The sequence below is a fragment of the Excalfactoria chinensis genome, chromosome 6 (genome assembly GCF_039878825.1).
Source record: "Excalfactoria chinensis isolate bCotChi1 chromosome 6, bCotChi1.hap2, whole genome shotgun sequence".
NCBI lineage: Eukaryota > Metazoa > Chordata > Aves > Galliformes > Phasianidae > Excalfactoria > Excalfactoria chinensis.
The window spans coordinates 33,681,011-33,701,672 of record NC_092830.1 but is presented as its reverse complement, the minus strand read 5'-3'; the positions used below and the strand labels follow the sequence as shown (position 1 = coordinate 33,701,672).

General features: G+C 45.8%; 1 long non-coding RNA gene across 1 annotated transcript; it reads left to right on the top strand.

The window, feature by feature from the left end:
• The first annotated feature begins 4,332 nt into the window (after positions 1-4,332).
• Positions 4,333-19,377, top strand: LOC140254305 (uncharacterized). The gene is made up of 3 exons (XR_011904137.1): positions 4,333-4,465; positions 4,567-4,662; positions 18,640-19,377. It is a non-coding gene; the product is annotated as an uncharacterized lncRNA (long non-coding RNA).
• The last annotated feature ends 1,285 nt before the right edge of the window (positions 19,378-20,662 follow it).

Below are 20,662 nucleotides of genomic sequence, written 5' to 3'. Positions count from 1 at the left end.
GGGGCCGTGCCTGCAGGCAGCCAATGCCTCGGCACCACTGCCAGGGGTGCTTCTGCATGCAGCCCAGCAGCAATGGGTTCTTCATTTCTTGCTTAAGTGTATGCAAGCAGTATTAAGGACAAAAGGCCTTCTCCCTCCCCCCCAGGAGAATAATTGAAGTAATCACTGAAATTTGATAGAATCCTTAGAGTTGGAAGGGACCTTTTAAGGTCATCTAGTCTGACACAGTCATATTCTTTTTTCCACCCTTCATTTGCATTCTTTACTTCGCTTCGTCGCAATTTAGACAGTAATATCTGTGGGGTAGGAATATGTAATTTTACTTTTGTGTGCAAAACACACCTACTGTGCTATGCAAATAATAACGCAGGATCTGTAGTGCGTATTTTCATGGGCCGCCAGTGTTTTCTCAGGAAAAGATCTTGCAGATGGACAGACAGCATGGAAATCAAGTGGAATTTGTAACTCCGTTCCCAGAATTTCATTACTTTGTGCTCTTTGTAGTGTTCAACTCACACGGAGCACCAACGCTCGGGTAATGTCAGATACCATGTAGGCCTTGTGGGTGGAAGGCTACTCACAAATCCCCCAGGATCTGAGCACTCGAAACATTAAAGCCAACAATCATCAATTCCTTGGGAGCCCTGAAGCGGCAGAGGTAACATTGCCCTCAAAGCCATGTTGCAACAGGACTCGGATCCCATGCAGACCTTGTCCTAGGAATATCGGGTTTTATTATTTATTTAAGGGATGTTTTCATGACGCTGCAATTTCTAACCCAGCATGGTGAGGCCATAAAATAATAGCAGGTCTGTTTGGAAGAATGTGTTTTATTTGGCACGTTAGGGGAATGGCAGTACAAAGAAGGAAAATAAAGTCGTGATGTTTATGGCAGCCGAGCTCTCTGTCCATTGGTAACCACTTACCACAAATAACTGCTCGCTGGTGCCCACACATGATATTTTAAGATGTGAGCTCTTAAAAAGAAGCACTTAAACTTGGACAGTATTTATGGCCGCGCAGCCCCTTGGCCACCACATAAACGACAGCAGTGTTTTCAATGAAAATGAAACTCATCACACAGTGGTCTTTGCTGAGACCTCACATCAATCACTCAACCCCAAGCAGCGCCTCGCACCTTTTCAGTTCCCACAGCCTTGCTCTTTCCATTACATTAGGCCTAATGTCTCTTTTTCGCCTTCTTCCTTGCCTCCTGCTCCCTGAGGAAACAAAGCTGCTAGATGAACAATCCTCCCACTGATTTGGAGGGTAACCCAATCCAGTCTGCGTGCCAGACACGATGAGAGCATTGTTATTGACTGCTTCTTACAATAAAACAAACTGGGCTGAGGTAGTAACAAGATCAAAGAGTAGGTAAGGCAAGAAAATGTATTCTTGCCCCACACAAAATTAACTGTGGGACTTATTGCCACAGGATATTGAGAAGGGCAGAAATAGATTTTAAAAAGGCTCTGAGCAAACAAATGGAAGCTGGACTCATTGCTCACCATAAGTGCAATGACTCAGGTGAAAGCAGATGCTGAGAAGCACTAGGAAGCTGCCAGCCCTGGGTATCCATGGCTGGTCCTGCAGAAAACAGTGGCTCAGAGTCTCTCCTGTCTACATTCCAATTGTGCCACTCATTAGGACTAAAGCAATTACGAAACGTAATTACACACTCTTGCAGGTAATTTAATGGATGGCACAACTCAGTTCTTTCAGTTCATCATTCACTTTCCTCCCTTTCTGCCTAGTACTGTATTTCTCCTGCTCTGCTGTCATATGTTTTGATTGCATGCTCATCAGGGATATAACTGCTTTTGTTTCTGCAAAGTTGTCTTGTGTAGCCGAACGTAATAGCTCAGTAGCTTTGTTCATTTGCTCTTACATTCTTCCATCCCTTGATATCCCCACAAACAATGGCTCTCCTTGCTCCTTCTTCTCCTCCATTGCTCTGGCCTTTGTAAGGAGCTTGGTGTTGGAGTGGTCTGTAGTCACAGCAGCTGCTGGTGGAACCCTGTTTCAAAAAGGAGCAAGGCCAGTGCTGAGCGCCTGGAAACTCTTTCCATGAGGCTCTTTTGCTTTGAAAATCTCCCACCCACTCGTTGTTTCGAATTAGGGTTTTGGCCAGGGATCACTGAGTTACACAACGTGGCATGAGAATGTATATTGCAAACAGAACACTAAGCTGTGCAGCGGCCATTGGTTGCTTACACGGCGCTTTAGCAGCACTGAGCATGTCGTGATTTGGATAGTGTAGCTGCAGTCAGATGAAGTTTTTACTCTGAGACTGCAACATTTCTTATCAAATATTATGATACTGTGAAGAAAGGGAAAGGAAAGAGGTCACTGCTGCATGAAATGCGTGTGTCTCATCCATTTTCACTGGAGATGCCTGTATAAAAAGAGGAACTGAAGGGCTGTTTGTTTCAGTGCGTTGCTGGGGAGGGCAGCATCTCCACAATGCTCAGTGCCACAAGCCACCAGATGTCCTGGCGCTGCAGAGCACGAAGGGCCCCCAGTAAACAACTGCGGGGACAACAGGGCTCTAAGGAGGGGGTGGATTTGTACCAGGGCTATCAGCAGCACCCGCAGTAACAACAGGGCAATTCAACTCCTTGGGGTGGCAGACTGCAGCAAAAAGAATGAATGAGGAGTGAATGAATGAGGACAGATGAGCAAGGCTTGGCTTGTGCGGGCTGGCACATGATAATGCCATTGGTCCTGTCATTTGATGCTGGATGAAGAATGCAGACAGAAAGCGCTTTCAGTCAGCTAAGTCAGTGTAGGATGTTGGTGGGGTTATTTTCTGGCATTTTCTGCCCCATTCTCTGTTCCCTGACTCACTCCTCATCTCCTTTCATCTCGTTGTTCTCAGCTATCAGGCAGCAACATGAAGGTGCAATTCCCGCTGTAGGTGCTCCAGCGGTCACTGTGGTGGCATCGATACAGCCAGAAATTCTCTGGTGGCTTCAAGCAGGTTGGGCTGCCCTTGAAAAGACCAGAAAGTGGGTGGCTGGCCTGGGGCATTCACAGTGGAGGAAAGGTAGTGGCAAGACCCCAAGAAACTGGATCACTCTGCTTGGGATAGAATCATAGAATGGTTTGGATGGAAGGAACCTTTAAGACCATGGAGTTCCAACCCCTGCTATAGGCAGGGACACGTTCCTCTAGACCAGGTTGCTCACACCCCCATCCAGCCTGGCCTCTCCTCTCCAGGAAGGAGAAAGTGAGGAAAGTGAGCATGCACTGAGAAACTCAGCGCTGGGCAGCTGGGCTTGGAGAGGTTGGTTTGTTCTCTTGGTGACACATGCTTTGTAAAACAGAAATCTTAATGTAAATAGTAGCAGATAAAGGATTTTTAAAATGGCTCATTGCCACAAAGCAAAGGAGTTAGGCAAGCAAACAAGCAAACGCAGCTGAGAGAATGAACATCCCATAACTCACAGGACGTTTATTTACTTACTTTGGCGTGGGACACAGGTGTGAGGCTGTTCTTTGTTTCCTTCTGAGGGCTGGAAGAAAGCCTGTCTGCTCCTGCCACGCAGGTAAAATAACTTGAGTATTGGAGAATATTCTTTAAAGCTGTGCCTCGCCGCCTTTATTTTCTAATGAAAAAGCACACACCGTGTGGAAAAAAGAGCAGCCCAAGGACCTGCCGGAGTTAAATAAATACAATCTGCCAGCAGTTTTGAGCAGGGCTCTGACAATGGCTTTCATTTATTCTCTCACCTCTCCCTGAAATAAGCTGAACTTTGAATGTTGGTGGATTACTCTCCCCAGCTCTGCTTCCTGGCATGGATCTTTGCACATTGTCACCTCTCCGGCCTTACAGCTCTCCGTGGGCTTTGTCGTGTGCCTGCTGCTTGGTTGTAGGAACTGTTTGTATTTTACATCTTTCAAATATTATTTTTTTAAAGTTCCTTATTTTGCTAGTTTGTTTGGTTTTTATTTTAGCCAGCTTAGACCCCTCTACTGAGTTTTTGACCATAGAGACCATCTGAGAGCATGGGAGGGCAAACTGAGGCCTAGTGTCAGCCTGGTCAAGGGCAGGTAAAAACTGACGGCCAGAGGAATTGCTTCTGGGGAGAAATGGTCACATTCAGCTCCAGGAGAGGGGATGTGCTCTCAGAACTAAGCCCAGCTGTGGAGCAGCCCCAGGAGGTGGCTCAGGCCCACAACGTTACCAGGTGCATCTCCTGGAGGGCCGGTGCACCTGGGGATGATCAGCTCCATGGAGCTGTGGAGGCTGCAGAGCAGGGAGAGGAGCAGCTTTGGGATGGCCCACCGATCTGGTTAATGAGGGCAATAAAACAGGATTATCTGCTGGCCCTGGGTTGATGACTGGCAACTGCCAGATACTCTGCTTCTCCTTTGTGAGTAAATGACAGCGGTGGCACGTGGAAATTACTTTTTAAAGCTAATTAGCTGGGCGTTAAGTCTCATCAGATACTTAACCTATCAGGCAAGTACAACTTCAGCCTCCACGCGTTTTCTTTCCCCATTGGTACCTGTCACCATAAATTACCGAATTCCCCTATCAGTGCTTTAAATGCTTGTTTTCAGGTTGGGCTTTACCTATTTCTGATACTGCTAGAATGCATCAGGAGCTTTCCCAGCATGGAGATGTGCTTCCTGCTCCACAGGCTGTACGATGTGAAGGTAAGAGATGCAGAGAAAGCTTTAGACAGTGTATTGATTAACCTTGCATATAACAATACGGGGTGGCTGGGAGCTTTTGAGCAGGAGGACAATCCCACCTTTGGAAGGGTCTGTGTTTGCAGGTTTGGGCCTCATGGGGTAACTGAGAGCTTGGTAAAGAAAGCAGTGACTGGGGAAATCTTTATTAGGGCTGACTCAGATATTCTTGCCCTACCTTGAATTAGAATGTTTGCTTTTACTGCTAGTGCCTTCTTCCTGGCTGCTGTGCCTCCACTGAAATGTCTGTGGCACCGATGGACCTCTCGTGATTTCTGTGTATATCAAATGTGTACACAAATATGTTCCTCCAGGAGAGCCTTTCCCTAGGTGATGCTCTAGGTGAGCTAGTTTAGAATGAACTCTAATCAGAGGAAGCTGCAAAGAAGTGGGCTGGCACGTGAAAACCCTTCTCTTGATCTCACGCTGCTTATCTTTAATACTGTGAAGCTTATGGTATCAAAATAAGTAATAAAGGTAGCATTTCTGTGGTCAGATTGAGAGCGTTCGCTTGGCTCACAGCTCTGCACAGCTGCCCAGCTGACATGTCGGCAAGTATTGCTGTGTGGTGCATATGTGGCATGCTGTGGTGCTGGTGGCTGAGTGCAGTTTATTTTGGAAACTGCTAATGGCTTTGTTTGCACATGTATTCCCTTTGCTGAGAGAGACTGCAAACTGCTGCTGTGAGCTTTCCTGAGAGTTCCTATAGTAAGAAGCTGATTTGGGGGAAAGCAGGTCTTAGTGCATTGGACGCCCTTTAGTAAAGCATTCAGCCCATCCACACAGAGATGCTGTTTGTAGCTGGACTCCATAGGCTGGGTAATGTTTGCTAGGGTAAATATTTAGAAATTAAGAATTTAGGAATACAAATAGACTAATGCACAGGGTTATTCAGGGCACCGGATTGCTCATTTTAAGGGTCTGGTTCTGGAGCCATCCCCAGCTGTGCCAGGGATGTGCCTTAAGCTGATTTCCAAAGGAGCAGAGGATCTCAACCTGGGGCAGTGTGCCTTTCTCCCAGCTTCTCTGTGCAAAGTGCCCACAACTCAGGTGCCAGAAATAAAGGGGAATTAATGAACCATCCTCACAATGTGTTCTTGTAAGCTGTGTTTAAAAGGTGGTCTGAAGGCACACAAACAAAATCCTAAGGTCTAAATACTAATGGGATATTAATATATGAAGATAACTATAAACTGTGTTTGTTCTTTACTTTGGTACTGCATGTACAGCGTGTTGTATCGCCTTCACAAATTAGCCTGAAACAGTTAGCTCTGATTGTGAGTTTTAGTAACACCGATTCCCATATAGATCTCCAGCTTCTATTAGTAAGAGAAGTTTACTTATATGGATGATAATTTAGAAGAGGGAGAGTTGAATTATGAAGACATTTTAACTGAAAATCTTATGTATGTTGTCTGAAGCAATGCCAGCTCAAGCTCCTCTGTGGGAACTAGAAAAGTTAATTCAGTACATTCACAAGCATCAATATTCACTTTTAATCAGCTTAAGAAGTGTATAATCACATTGGTCACGTATGCTTGATTTTTTTCCACTTTTTGGTTATTTGAAAAAATGTAGGTTTACTTATGGAAGTGATACTAGCAAAATCCATACTTGTCTTACACAAGATTTTGTTTATATTTCCCACAGTAAGTAATGATGTACCCCCTAGTGGGACAGGTATCTTGTCTACAGTGGTTGCTGTAGAGAGCCATGACTTCAAAAGATGATGGAGAAAACACAGAGAACTTTGCTGATGGATACATAAGTAGCAAGAATAGGACAGGGAGCAGCTCCTTGACTCCTGAAAGTACTCTAAGTACAACGCTGAGCTGATCCCCATTGAACAAATAATGCAGGTGTCTATTTAAGTTTTATTGGCTTCAATAGGGCTCACACATGTTCAGTGACAGCATTTGGTTGAGCTGGGGCTCCAGCTGTGGTTTGTAAATTACAGATAATCATATTTGTCTAGCTTATCCTGATAGGTACAGATAAAGCTACCCTGTCTTTAAAGCAGTATTGTCTATGCTTGAAAATAGGAGAGAAATAGCCAAAGTTGGGCTATTACTCTTAGGTTCCCTGGACAGCCTAACACCATTGCCAGTGCTTCTCAGCCCATCAGGTGGAAGTGTGGTGCTCATTATAATAAGGTCTGCCATCTCTCTGAGTTATCTTCACACCAAGGATGGGCAGTCTCCTGGTCTCAGTACAAACTCAGGAATGAAGTGACATTCACTTGTATTGCTGAGAAGCCACCAGCGTTTGGTCTGCCCGAAATGAGAGCAGACCAATGCCATGTAGGCTAAAAATTTCAACTCTCTCTTGCAGATATCCCAGTAAATCCATCAAGGAGGCATTTCCTACAGCTGTGAAAAACAGCAAACCCCAGAAAGCAGGGCAGATCCTCCCAGCTGCTTGATGCTGCTGTAACTCAGCTAGGAGGGCCTGGCAGGTCACTGCTGGGGCAGGGGAACATGATCAGCTCCCTCCTGGAACGTTGGCACTCTTTGTTCCTTAATTCCCCACTCACCAACTTACATAGGATGCTCAGAGTCACAAGCAGCAGCAACAAGTTCAGCCAAGACCAGTGTGGCCCAAGACATCCTGGTTCTGCCTCTTTCCAGCAGCAGGAAGTGGTTTCAGAGATCTGAGTTTGGGTTCGTGCCACTGAAACAGGGATATTTTTCTAGTAAATAAAGAATGCATGCAGCTTACTTTACCTCAGTAAACACAGCGTGAGGGTGTGTGTAAGCTTGATGCTAGCACAGAGTTCATGACTTTGAGAGGCTGGAAGCCAGGGAGCTACTGGCAACCACAGTCTGGTCCTTGGGTTTCACAAGCAAACAAGGCAGTATCAATGCCATTGGATAGAGCGGTGCATTGAGAAGGATCTTAGACGGAGGGACAGGCTGGGATGGGCACAGAGCCCTGCCAGGCTGCCAAATGTTAAGTCTCGGTATGCCAAGTAGTAGGGAAAACCAGTGAAAGCTGCAGATGGAGTGCATATGCCAGTGGTTAAAGCACGCTGCTAGGTGATGCAATTCATCTGTGGCACTGTTGTGTACGCTCAGTAACAATGAACCCATGCCTGCTCTCTGAATTCTGGGAGAAGCAGCTTGGCTAGGAACTTTAAGGAAAGGGTACTTGTGGTAATGGTTTAGTGAGCAGTATTGGTGGATGGTTGGACTAGATGTTCTTAGAGGTCTTTTCCTTAATGATTCTATGATCTATAAAGGGAATCTAACCTGGATTGTGCATACAGCATGTGGCAGAGTTGGTTTCCCTTCAGGAATGTGAGCCTGGTGTTGTAGATCCCTGTAGCACACACAGCAGAGTGTGTGCAGTCACTCTGGGTTGTTTTTCTAATGGCTGGCAGCCATCGCTGGGATTTTCCTGACTAACCACATTCTGTCCCAAATATATTTTTCTCCTTAATCAATTTGCTATGGAAAAGAGATTGCAAACTTCATGCACAGAAATTCCTTGTCATCGCTGTAAATTCGTGTTTCCTTCGTGAAACCACCACTTTGGGATGTCTGTGGTGTCTTCAAGTGTCTTTTTCTCATATACAGCTTGAAGGTTAATAGCTGCCTGTAGCAGTTTTCTGAGAGCTTCACATCAGACACAGTGACTAACAGCTTATTCTTTATTAGTTTGCTGTCTGGGGAAACTTCACTCATTTCTGGGGGAGATTAACAGGTCATCCAAGCAGGCGTTAATGTGAGGTCAAAGACTTCTGTAAGCAGGACTACATTCAACATTTCCACTTCCAAGCAATTCTCAGCCCTGTTGTATCTCTCATCCCATCAATGTGGGCTTCCTGGTAGGTTCTGGTGTGATATTTCCAGTACCTGCATATGAACAAGGGAGCAGCCCTGCCATTGCTACTGCCAGACTGCGTGCATTGCTCCTCATCTCTGCTTAATTCTGCACGATACTGCTGTTTGTTTGAAGATGGGTGCAGTTTGCACACACTTCCATTCCTTCTACAGATCTTTTTTTGATGTGTTTTGATTATTTGTCAGCAAATGAGTAACTGGCAGTGACAAATGGACCCTTAATGCTGTCATCAGGTTCTACCAGTGGACCAGCAGTGTTAAAGGTGGGGACAGAGAAAGATGATACGTACCCAAAGAGGCAAATTGGAAAAGCTCCCACAGAGTTCAGCAGGATCAGGATTTAATCTCTGCTATTTGACAGTAGGACAATGCTACATGGGGGAGAGGCTTGGGGAGAAAAGCAAAACCAACAAAAACCAAACCACCAGCTCCTCATTCTTGAAGAGCAGTTGTGATCTCGTGTGCCAAATGCATTTAATTATGATTTTTCCAGTATCTCTATAGAATTTAGGGACACTGAGTGGGACCTTCTTTTCTGTTTGGAAAATACTTTGCCCACTGTGGGCATTATGAGAGGAAAAAAATTGAAATAAGCTGTATTCAATTGCAATGTAATGGAAATGTAATACAATGGGAGAGGACCAAGACCCACAGGGAAGCCAGTGGCACAACTCCCACTGACCTTAATGGGAGCTGGATCACATCCCACACAGCCTTGGAGTCATTGGTGGGGGGGGGGGAAGAAAAAAGTCTACTGTAAAATGAAAGATGAGAATGAAGAAATGCACGAATTACAAAACTTTGTGGCCTGAGTGGGATCAGATCCAAAACCTGCTGAAGCAAACACAGAGGCAACGGTCAGGCTGACTTTGTCTGACTTGCTTTTGTCTGCCTTTGTTGTCTGGAAAGGTTTGTCAGCTGCTACTGCTGGAAAATACCTGTTCATCAGGTGGGTGATGCCTCACCAGCACTTCTCCTTTCATGTGCTTTGTATATAAGCCAGTGTATCTGTTACACAAAGTTGTAGCACAGAGGTTATTTGTGCATGTGCAGTCTGTGCTGATGCAGTCCATAAGAGCCAGCCCTGTGTTCTCTGTTCTCTATCATGCCCAACTTGGAGATTGTTGTTGATGGCCAGCATGTGGTGTGGCATTTGCGGCTGGGTTACCTTGCAGTGTGGGGACAGCTGGCAGAAAGGGCTCTTGCAATGTCAGGGTCTTCATCACTGTGAGACAGGCTGCGGTGCTATGTGGATGCTGGCATCTCGCCGGCTTTAGGGACAGCATCTAATCAGGGAGGAATTATTTTTAACGTATTTTCTAGGTTTGAGATGTAGTTGAGGAAAAGCTCAAGGCTGGTAAAATATTCTCTTTATGTAATAGGCAAGGAACTCCTGAAGGATTGCTGGTGGGGGCTGCAAATGTCTTCAATATCAACAGCTTAGGGTCAGCAGACACCAGGAAGCCTTCAGGCTGCTATTGTCTGCTTGCCATTTTAGCAACGTATAGAAAAAATGCCCTCAGTGCTTCTGTTGGTGGTAATCAGGTGTCTAACCTACCAATGTGGGCAGTGGGAGCTGAGGATGACACATAGAACCCAATCTTGGGTACTGGGGCAAGCTTTGCTCTGTGTCTCTCTGAGCACCCAATTCCATGAACTGTGAGACAGCTTTTTCCTAGTTGTCAGAAACCTGAATAAAGCAGTGCTTGCCAGCATCAGCTTTGTAGGAACCCTGCTCTGAGCAGCTCTCATAGGCAAAGCCTGGTTATCAAGAGGGAGAGCAGCAGGCAGAGGAGATCCTTGCTCCTGAGCAAAGGGCTGCTTGTGCCTTCAGAAGAACATGCTAGAAGCCACGATGTGCCTTGGAAGGAACGGGGATCGTATTTCAGCTTCAGATTTTAGGCACACGTTGTGACAGCCCGCAGCAGACATGCCAGGAACTTCATTCCATAAATCACATTTCTTGCAAAGGAGGCCTCTGTGCTCGGTAGTAGTAGTGTTTGTTTCTTCTTTTTCTTGGCTGCTTTGCTTGGAAGTGGTGTAAAGACTTAACCCTGGTGAGAAGGACCTGCAGAGAAATAATGGAGTATGTGAGAGCTCCGGCTTTTGCCTTGTTAAATGAAACTCAGTCTATATAAACACCCTTGAAAAAACCCACTGGTAACGCTGCAAACACAGGATTCAGCAGCGGGCTGTTTTCATTTAGATTTTTGGCAGCATTTTTAACAAGAATATGTTTTTTTGTGACTTTCAAACCAGACACATCATCTTGGATGAACTATAATGGTAATAAAAGCATTGCAAATCTCTCTATTTCTAACCCAGGTTTTGCTGGAAACATCTTAATACTTAGAGGAGCGTTGGAGCCTTCCTGTGTAGTAAGAACTTGCTTAGAAGTGAGAGCATCCCAAAGCGCATTCCTGGTTTTACTCACGCCCCAGCTTCACTCTTACTGTCCCTCCCTTGGTTTGCTCAGTGCCTGCCACACCATCTTGTTATGGATGGCTTCTCCTTTCATCTACCCCTACAGCAGAAACTTCAGAAGCTTGTGCCCTGGTGTACCTTGCCTTTTCCTTCTGAAGTACGTGGTGTGTTTGCAATGAGAGTGTTTCATATACACGGTGACTTGTTGGAGGAGGGAAGTCTGTTCAGGCAGCTGCTGAGGATGGGGAAGGTCGTAGGTGCCTGGGTAGAAGATGTTGCACTCTGGAGCAAGCTCTGCTTTGAACAGCGCTGTGTAAATATTTTGCAAGTAACTGTATATATAGAAGCACATTGTTCAGCTTGACTATAGTGGCAATCCTTAAAGAAAAAAGTATGAAATGGTGGTGGAGAGAGTGGGTGCTCCTGTTAAATAAACCTGTTTGATGGTGACTGATGTGTGCAACAGATACGAGTGGCTGCAGTTCAAAGTTCCTGCCAAACCCACCAGCTCTCCCAGCTGCCTGCTGCAGCCCTTGGCACGTAGATCTGGCTCTGCGGGGTTGAAATTGCAGAGCAAGCTTCTGGGAGCTCTCCTTTTTGACTCCCTCTGTTCTCACAGCTCCCTTCCAGGCTCAGGTGCATCTCAAGGAACTTACCTCTGTGCCTTTGCTGGGCTCTGCCTGTTCTTCTGTACGAAAGATGGGGAAGGCCACCTGTGCCTGAGGGTGCAACTCCTCCACCCCCAGTTACTGAGCAGCCTACAGAAAGGCAGTGAGGGTTGGTCGCTGGAGTTAGTGTGGGCAAATTCTGAGTTACGGTGATTCATTTATTCCATGCAGTACTGAAAGTATGTAAAGAAGCATTGAAAAGTCCCCATTTCCAGAGTAAGATGTGCTCTCTTGCTGTAGAAATGAGAAAAATAAGCTAGTGTTCTCTGCCTAAAAATAACTGAGAATGGTCAGGAACTGGCTGAATGGGGAAAGAGTGGGGACATGACTTAGGTAAGGCAACAGCTCATACCCAACCAGTAAGGCCAGTGTTTTATAGTGCCTGGAGGTGGCTGAAATATGTTGCAATCCTCTTCCACTCTTTGACACGTGAGGAGCAGTCTCTGTAGTGTAATGCCAAGAAGTACATCTTCTTAATATGAAAATGATTAGAAAACACAGAACTCTTGGATCCATAGCTGTCTCGGAGCCAAACACATTTGTTTGTTGTCAGCCTTAATAATCATGAGCTGAGTGTGGAAAATAAATTGCATCTTTCACAAAAACGCTGGGATTATAAGAATTATAGCTAAAGGCATAATAATCACCTGGATCTTGCCAGTGCCTCAGATACCTTCCCTTAACTAAAGCACAGCCTTAATGTACGTGATGGTCCAGATTCAGTATCTCACCACACAGCTGCTTGTTACCAGCACGTGGCTCTCAAGTGGTGATGAATCACAGACCACTGCAGCGTCTTTGAGTGTCACAACATGAAGAAGGAATGAGAGCGCGCTGACGTCGTTGTACCCACTGCTATTTCACCCTGCACACAGTGTCATGGGGCACGTGGGGAGTTAACTTTGTGGCGTGCTCTCACTCAGAGTTGTAAGGCAGCCGCTCTGCATGGCTGCTACCCAACTTCAAGCTGCAACACGCAGGAAGCACCCAGGCACACCTCTTTGCCTCCCCTTTCACCTTTCATTGCCTTAGCGCTCAAATATTGAATGGAAAATAATGATCAGGAGCTGTGTTGTTTATTTTCAGGTTTTCTGTGCCAAGCACAATAAACATTCCCTGTGCTGCAAGGCAGAGGTGGTCACGGAATCAGACTGCTCACAGTGTGTTTTCCTGCTGGTCTGTGACTACTCTTGGCTCCATCTTTGTGCAGTTTGGGCTCATGGTGAGGATAACAGCTCCTTACCTGTGTGCTGTGCTGTGGGCCTTCAGCATTGCTTTCATCTTGTTTAATAGTGTTTGGTGTGATGTAGTCTGTTGGAAGGTGGGATGGGGGCTCTTGCAGGGGCTGTTGCTCATAATCCTAGCAAAGTGCTGGTGCAGGGAGCTACTGGAACACGACTTCCCTCTGCCTGCTGTTGGTACTACTTTGTGTCCTCTTCTGTACCCATTTGCTGCAAATCACCTCCCTCCTAAATCCAATGGGCTAATTAGAAAAAACAATTGCAGCAGTAATGCTAGTTGAGCTATGGGCTTTGGTTGGGGAGATGGGGAGGGTTACAGTGTATGGAGATAACCTCTAAGAACAAGGGCTCAGTGGTGGAAACAATACCATCACTACTGCCCTGTGTGGGCTGAGGGGCTGCAGTGCTGATCCCACCTTGGAGCCACCAGCAGATTTGGGGCTGTGTTGTACCTGCTGTCAATCAGGTGGAATAGCTGGTATGTGCTGGGAGCATGTTCATCCCACTGACCGTGGGTTAGTTTCATCCAAACGTCAATTTGGTCTAGAGAAAAGAGCTGACCATCATTTTGGTTACTGGGGAACTCACTCTATAGTAAACTAATACTGCGTCTTATTCCTCTGTGTCAGCTTGAGTGTTACCCCGATACACCACTTGTTCAAGGCTGCTTATGTGGGGCAAGGGCTCTTTAATGAACCACTGTTATAATGAGGTTCTGTGGCTGAAAGCTGAAGCTGAAGAATTCAGGCCAGTAATAAGGTGTGCATTCTTGGCCACTGGAGAATTTAATATCTGAAAAAATTTGCCTAGGGACATGAAGAATTCTCCCTTTGAAAACTTAAATTAAGATGGGGTTATTTTTTTTCTAAACAATCTGGTTCAACCAGAAGTTATCGTCTTGGTGCCGGAGCTACTGGGAGCAAGTATATGACCCCGGCAACGTAAGAGTTCAGACTAGACCCTGCAAGCCTCCACTTGGGTGAAATACTACATTAGAATGGTGTATTAAAGCATTGCTTACTTTAGTGTTTTGTATCTTAGCTAACTCAACCTCTCCTGTAAGAAGCGGAGGGGGGGGGAAATAGGGGAGGGGGAAGAGAAGAAATGACATTGAATTTTCACATGGGATGCATTTTTACTTCTTCTTTGCCCATTCAATGCATTGATATTTAAGGTGTTTTATCTAGAAGACATTGGATCACCTTTAGAACAGCTTTCAGACTTCTTTTCTTGTCCTTGGGAATGAGATATTGCCTACCTGGTAGAATACCAGAGCAAAGGGATAATTTACCAGGAAATACCCCAAGCAATGAACTGCACAGTACAACAGCAGCCTTCTTTCTACTCATTTTCCTGCAAAAACAATCTATGTGTTTAAGTATTTCAGGAATGCAAAATAAAGTAATGGTAATGACTTTGAGCCATTAAGAAGTATATTTTTCTACTCTTCCCTTAGCGTACCGCTGTGTAAAAGGGAGCTTCACAAAAGCCCTTGTGTGGCTCAGAACTCCCTGGCCCCAGTGCTGCTCCTTGGGCCAGCATTGCTGTCCCTTCTCCTTCCAGTTGTAGCTGCATTCAGACCTCTGCCCCAGCAGTTCCTTGTATCTGTGATTGACTGCAGCTTAGCCAGCACCAGTATGGGCGCAACTGGAGATGATACTGGACTACTGGAAATGCCTTGGGGTGGGGTAAGGAGTGAACAGTGTCTGTACCACAGCTGTGCTGAATGGTTAGCGTTGGGTTTTTGATAAGAAAAAAGGAAGAGGAGAGAGAGAACGTGGTCTTTGTTTGTTATAACCCCATAGGGGCATCACCTGCAACCCTTCACTCTGCATACTCTTGGCACTGTACAGATCTGCTAAATTAATTTGATAACGACGATCTAGATGAACCCTTGTGCTATTACTGATAATACTAAACTAGGAGCTAGAAGGAGCTGTTGACACCCCTATAGATAGAGGGGCCTCGCGGAGGGATCTTGGCAGTTTGGAGGGATCTTGGCAGTCTGGAGGGATGGGCAATTGCCAACTGCAGTATGTTTCACAGGAGCTAGTGCTGGATTCTGCACTTGGGGTGGGGCAGCGCTGGCTAGATGGATGTACAGACTGGGGGACAACAGGCTGGAAAACAGCCCTGTAGAATGGGATCTGGGGGTTGACAGATAGTAAGTTGAATCCGAGCTGGCAATATGCCCTGGCAGCCAACAGGGCCAGCCATACCCTGTGGTACACCATGCCCAGCGCTGCCACTGGGGTGAGGGAAGGGGTTGTCTTGCTCCGCTCTGTGTCAGTGCTCAAGGAGAGCTGGGACGCTGCTCTCAGACATTGGGTTTGGGTGGCCCTGTATGGAGCTGGGGGTTGGGCTCAGTGCTCCTTGTGGGTGCCTTCCAACTCGGGATATCTATGATTATTTTAGCTGTTCCCTCATGAGAACCCTGAAGAAAAAGGAGAAGACAGGCCCATTTGCATGGTTTATTTGCCTCTCCTCTGTCACTAAGGATAGCGGTGAATGAATGCATATAGGAGCTCAGGACTGCAAAACTTGATTGTCTTGTATGTAAATGAGGAGCCTTTTGTTCACACTCTACAATTAGTACGTAAATCAGCTGAAATCCGTGCAGTTATTTGAATATGTCCCATGATTTTACATTTCAAATGTATTCTGTTGGCTGGCTTGACTAGCATTCAAATCACATCACTGCAGCTCTGTCAGACTCCTGTTGTACTTCAGGAAGCAATTCTAATAAATGGGGATTATTGGAGGATTATTTTACTCTAAACAGTTCAGAATTAGAGAAGCCAGTTGGCTGTTTACTTCAGGTGATGCTCTTATGAAAAGCAGGTAATGCTCAAGGGTTTAGACACTGGAAAATTATTCTTTGATTTTCTTTATTAAAGTGAAAGTCAGGAGCCATCATTGTGCCTATTCTAAATTATTCTTTGTTATGTATAATGTAACTTCACAAATTTATATGGATTTTTAGAGCTCATTGTCCAACATTCATTGAAAGTAACAGAAATACAGACATAGGAACTCTGCTGATTGGGATCCCTGGCTGGAGCTCCAGGCTGATAGCTGGGAACATCCTTATGTTCTGTCTCTGTGCCTTTCATCACCAGACAGCAGCAGGATGGCTTTTAAAGGTTGTATCTCACCTGGAGGCACATGCTAAATTGGGAGAAAACCCTAAAGACATTCAAGGCGTTGTTTTATACCATGAAGTTCCAAACATTCAGTTGAGAACTTCACATAGGCCGTCTTTGCTGAGCAGATGTTTCCATATTGACCTGAGACAGACTCTGCTGTTTGGTCAGCAAATTATTTAATGGAGCAAACAAAGAGTTGATCTTTATTGTCCCAGTCTTGACTTTGGCTCTCTGTTCTTCAGGCTTCACTCTAGAGCAGATCTTTCTGCTGACAAGTTCTCAGTAATGTTTCACTTCTTGCCGTGGTCTAACATATTTCTTCAAGGAATACATTTTTTCCCCCTTTATATCAAAAGGGGAATATTCACCTAAAGAGAAACTGAGTGAGGGATGGGGATTTTTATGTATATTCTCTCAGGTTAAGAAACTCATCCTTGTGTTTAATTCTTGAAAGATTTTATTGACTTTTAAATGAAACGAAAATACACTTGATAAGGAGAGAGCACGCAGTGAACCCGTCTGTATATTTCTAACTTATGTCTCTAATAATCAAGGCAATCATTGAACTTCTGGAAGGTAAAGGCGTATGCCATGGCAAGAAACCCTCAGCAAGGGCAAAGTAGATGTACTGCCAACTGGCTGTTGACCAGTTACTTCTTTTGGTGTTTTGGTACGATGTAGAGGGCCTGGGTGATGGATACATGCCAACACTGTTACAGGTAGTAACAAAGCAGTCTTCAGTGTCCTCGGTCCAGATATGGCACTGTAGAGAGCTGTGGCGCTGGCATTAGACTCAGAGTCACATTGGTTGTTTTTGCCAGGCATGGGAAGGAGGGTCATCAACTGTAACATCCATTAGGTGTGACCCTCTTGGGATATGGGCTCCCTTGTGATGAAGAGCTTGTCGCATATAACCTCTCCATGCACTAATGCTGCTACTAAATACTCTGCCTTGCGCTGATGCTGTATGACTAAAGGGAGTCATGGTTCTGAGGGGCTCCACAACAGCAGAGTCCACTCAGTAGGAACAGGCAAGAACAAATGCACGTAAATGAGCCTTCCTCCCTGTGTGTGACATTTTGAATGGAAAACTGATCTCAGAGAGATTAGATATTTCCATTGCTTATCTGTGAGCCCTTCTGCAGTGTGGATGAGCCGTAGTCAAATATTACACTTTAAAAGGCAATTATGTGTCCTTCACTTCCTCGAGCCCCTCAAAAGCCAAACAGCACTATCTAATCTAAACCACCCCGGCTCTTCTCCAGCCCCTCAGACATATGCTGCACATTACGTTTCTACAGAAATCTCTTGCAATCTGGCTCTGTAATCCCTTTGAAGTCCTCGGGAGCTTATCTGTACTCCAGAGAGACAAGGTGTGTCTCGGCCACAAAGCAGAAATCTACCCAGAGGCCACAGGTGCCTGCGTTTGGTTTGGTTTTTCTGAGTATCGAGAAATCCCCAGAATTCATCCCGGAATGAAGAGCTGCATCCCGAGGCTGTCACTTTGCTGAGGGCCCTTCTGAGCATGAGAAGGGTTACAGCATGGGGTACATCACGGTGTCCCACAGGCAGAGGTATGACGTGCTGCCTTACACAGGGCAGAGAGAGGAAGTGAGTTATAGATGCTTTGTGCCCACATGGCTATGGGTTCCCTGTCTTGGGGTTCACAAATTGCTCCCAAAAAGTGATGGATGGTTTGCAGCCACAGCTCAGCAGAAATCAGTCTTTAGATGAAGGTGGCCAAGCAAGTCTGTTTATGTAGGTTTAGGTTTTATGTAGGTTTTGTTCTTGTTACATTCTTGAAACTACTGGGGTTATCTTGTAATCCATCTGAATTACAGCCTGTGACATTTTAAGCTAATTCTCGATCTTGCTGCGTTTAACTCTCCTTCTGGCCTCCCTGTACATGTAGGAAAGTGCACGTTGTTATTTGAACCCTCAAAATCTCTGAGGTTTCTGCATCAACAAAGGCAGACAGAGCTGTCCTTGAGAACAGAAATTTGGGGGGGCTGATGAGACCTTCCTGAAAGATGACAGCTTTACTATGCAGCGCTCCTGCTTGTTTTCTGAGTGGTTTGAGTGAATGCATGTCTTTATCTGTGTTTAGAGAGTGGCAGCACTGGCAGTGGTGTTTATTTATCCACAAGATATGCATCATGCAAACAGCTGCTTCTCCCCACGGCTCTGCCTTCAGCCCCAGCAGACCACCCCTGGCACCCACTGAGCACAGCCCCCTCCCTGGGAGGCCACAGCAATCTGTGCTGCCTCTCCTTGAGCAAGAAGTGCAGTTAGGCATCTCTGCTGCATGAAGCAGAAGGATGTTCTGCCAACCATACACTTTCTGCTAAGCATCTTCAAACACATCTTCGACTTGCCAGCCAGCGCTTTCCTGGGTGTAAACAGACAAGACAAATCTAACTTGCACCACATGTCCCAAAGCCTTTTCTGCAGTGTCCATTTGCTGCTCAAGTGACATATTTAAAAAGCAACAATAGTCCTACCCACCCCTGAAGGACCCAGAACTGCTGGCTATGGACATTTCCCATTGCTGGAGCATACCTAGATTTTGGAAGACTTTTTTTCTGTATTGACTTTTATTTCCTTTTCTCACCGTTAACAGGAGAACTCCAAATGGCGAACAGCTTTGTCAGGTCTTGTGCAAGCCATAGGGAGCTTTCTCCTGGGCCTATTTGGTGACCTTCTCAGCATCACGTCACTAAAACCTGGATGTGACATCTGAAGAGTGGGCAGATTTTCCTGGAGGACAAAGCAACCATTCAGGTTGCCCAGGGAGTGGTGGAGTCCCCATCCCTGGAGATGTTGAAGAACCACGTAGATGTGGCACTGAAGGACATGGTTAATGGGCAAGGTGAGAATGAGCTGATGGCTGGACTTGATCTTAATGGTCTTTTCCAACCCTAATGATCCTATGATCTGGATCTCTCTCGTGTGATGGAATCACAGCATGATTTTCCCCTGGGATCTTTTGCAAGCCATTGCCTGCAGCAGATGGGGTTAACCAAAGGAATAACAGAGAGTCCTCTGCTTTAGAGGTGCCGAAGGACACATTTCTCATTCCTAGTGAACTTTCTGTCACTGTCTTTTTGACTGCTATAGGAACCATCACTTGCAACTCTCACAAGCTCTTTTTTCCTTCTTAAACAAGATCCAAACCTGCACTTCTACCCTGTGTGGTATTAAAACCCTTCTGGACATTAACCTGCCTAGGCAGTCACTGGCATTGCTACACCATGCTATTTCCATGCATGTAATTTTAAGTTCACATGAATTTAATGCTCACTGTTGCTTGTAGTTACTGGTGTCTCTTTGAGGAGGCAGGGTTAAGCAGTGCATTATTCCTTATCTGTAAGTAAAGTTTTCCCCGTTGAGCACAATTCCAAATGCAGCTCCTTTGCTTTTGGTTTGATTTTTCACTGTTTGCTTTCCCCCTCCCCGCTCCCTCTTCATTGTACCGTGCAGATCACAGTAGTTTCTATTTAAAATGTTTCAGCCTCTCTGTTTTCCAGACTTTAATTGGGAGCCTGTTGCTACATGCTGAGCAGGGTAGGACTGAGAGTCTTTTTTTTTTCCCCCCTCAGAAAATAGATTGCTGGATGTAAAGCTTCAGGGAATAACATTTAAAGGAGAGAAATTGCCTTGCGTGTTTTTACTGCATAGACACCTCGTTGGCCAACACAGCATTGCACCCTTTGCATGCCATGGAAAGGTGTTGTTAGCACTGATGCTTTCTGAAACCAAGTGTGCAGCAATTGTCCAGGTCTGCAGTGGAAGCAGATTGGGCAGAATCTGTGCCTCTGTCTGTGCTTTCAGGTCCTGCTTGTCCCAAGCAGCACAGAGCCAGGAAGTGCTGCTTCTGCCTCACAGGGCCTGCTTGAAGGCAGCACACAGTCAGGTCCATCAGTGCTCACTATTCACCCAACACCTCCCAGCCAAGGGGAAAGTGTGTGCTGCAAGGTGGGAGAAGCAGGAGCCGGGACCCAGCCACCACCCTGGTACAGCTGGGCTGGGGGTGAAGGCTGTGTGGCTTTGTCAGCCTCAGTGCTTTTGTGCAGCTTGCTCTCAGTGATTCTTTCAGACTGAGTGAGCAACAGACCGAAGACTTTAGGCACCCCATCTCTGACATTCCTTTTGCCCCAAATGCTCGTGTTGCCTGCTTGTCAAACTCAAGGTCATCAGATAATCAAGCCCCTTTGGCTCTGCAAGGCTCCATTTGACGAATTAACCCTAACAAACAAGAAGAGCTAGCAGAAGAGTTTCTGTACATCTACCGGACCTGCCATATTCCTTCCACTAGAGGACGGTAGCTCTTGTACGCAGCTTTCAGCAGCATTTTACAACAGAAGCTGGGATAAAGCAGCCCAACCCTTCCTGCAGAAACACGTTCCTTTCTAGTGGTTTCCACATAATGAATCCCAGTGAATATTTAACTAAGTCTCCCCTGTAATCAAGTTTCTTTCCTCCTCACTTTCATCCACAATGTAAAACGTTTCCTGATCGATTGCATTTAGTAGCCCAGAAAGTCTCGCTCTGTGTCTGTTTCTCTGTTCAGCTGACCCCAGAAGAGCTGTGTATTTGATTGTTTTTGGGTTTCCTCACCCAGCAAGCACTGATAGAAACTGCCC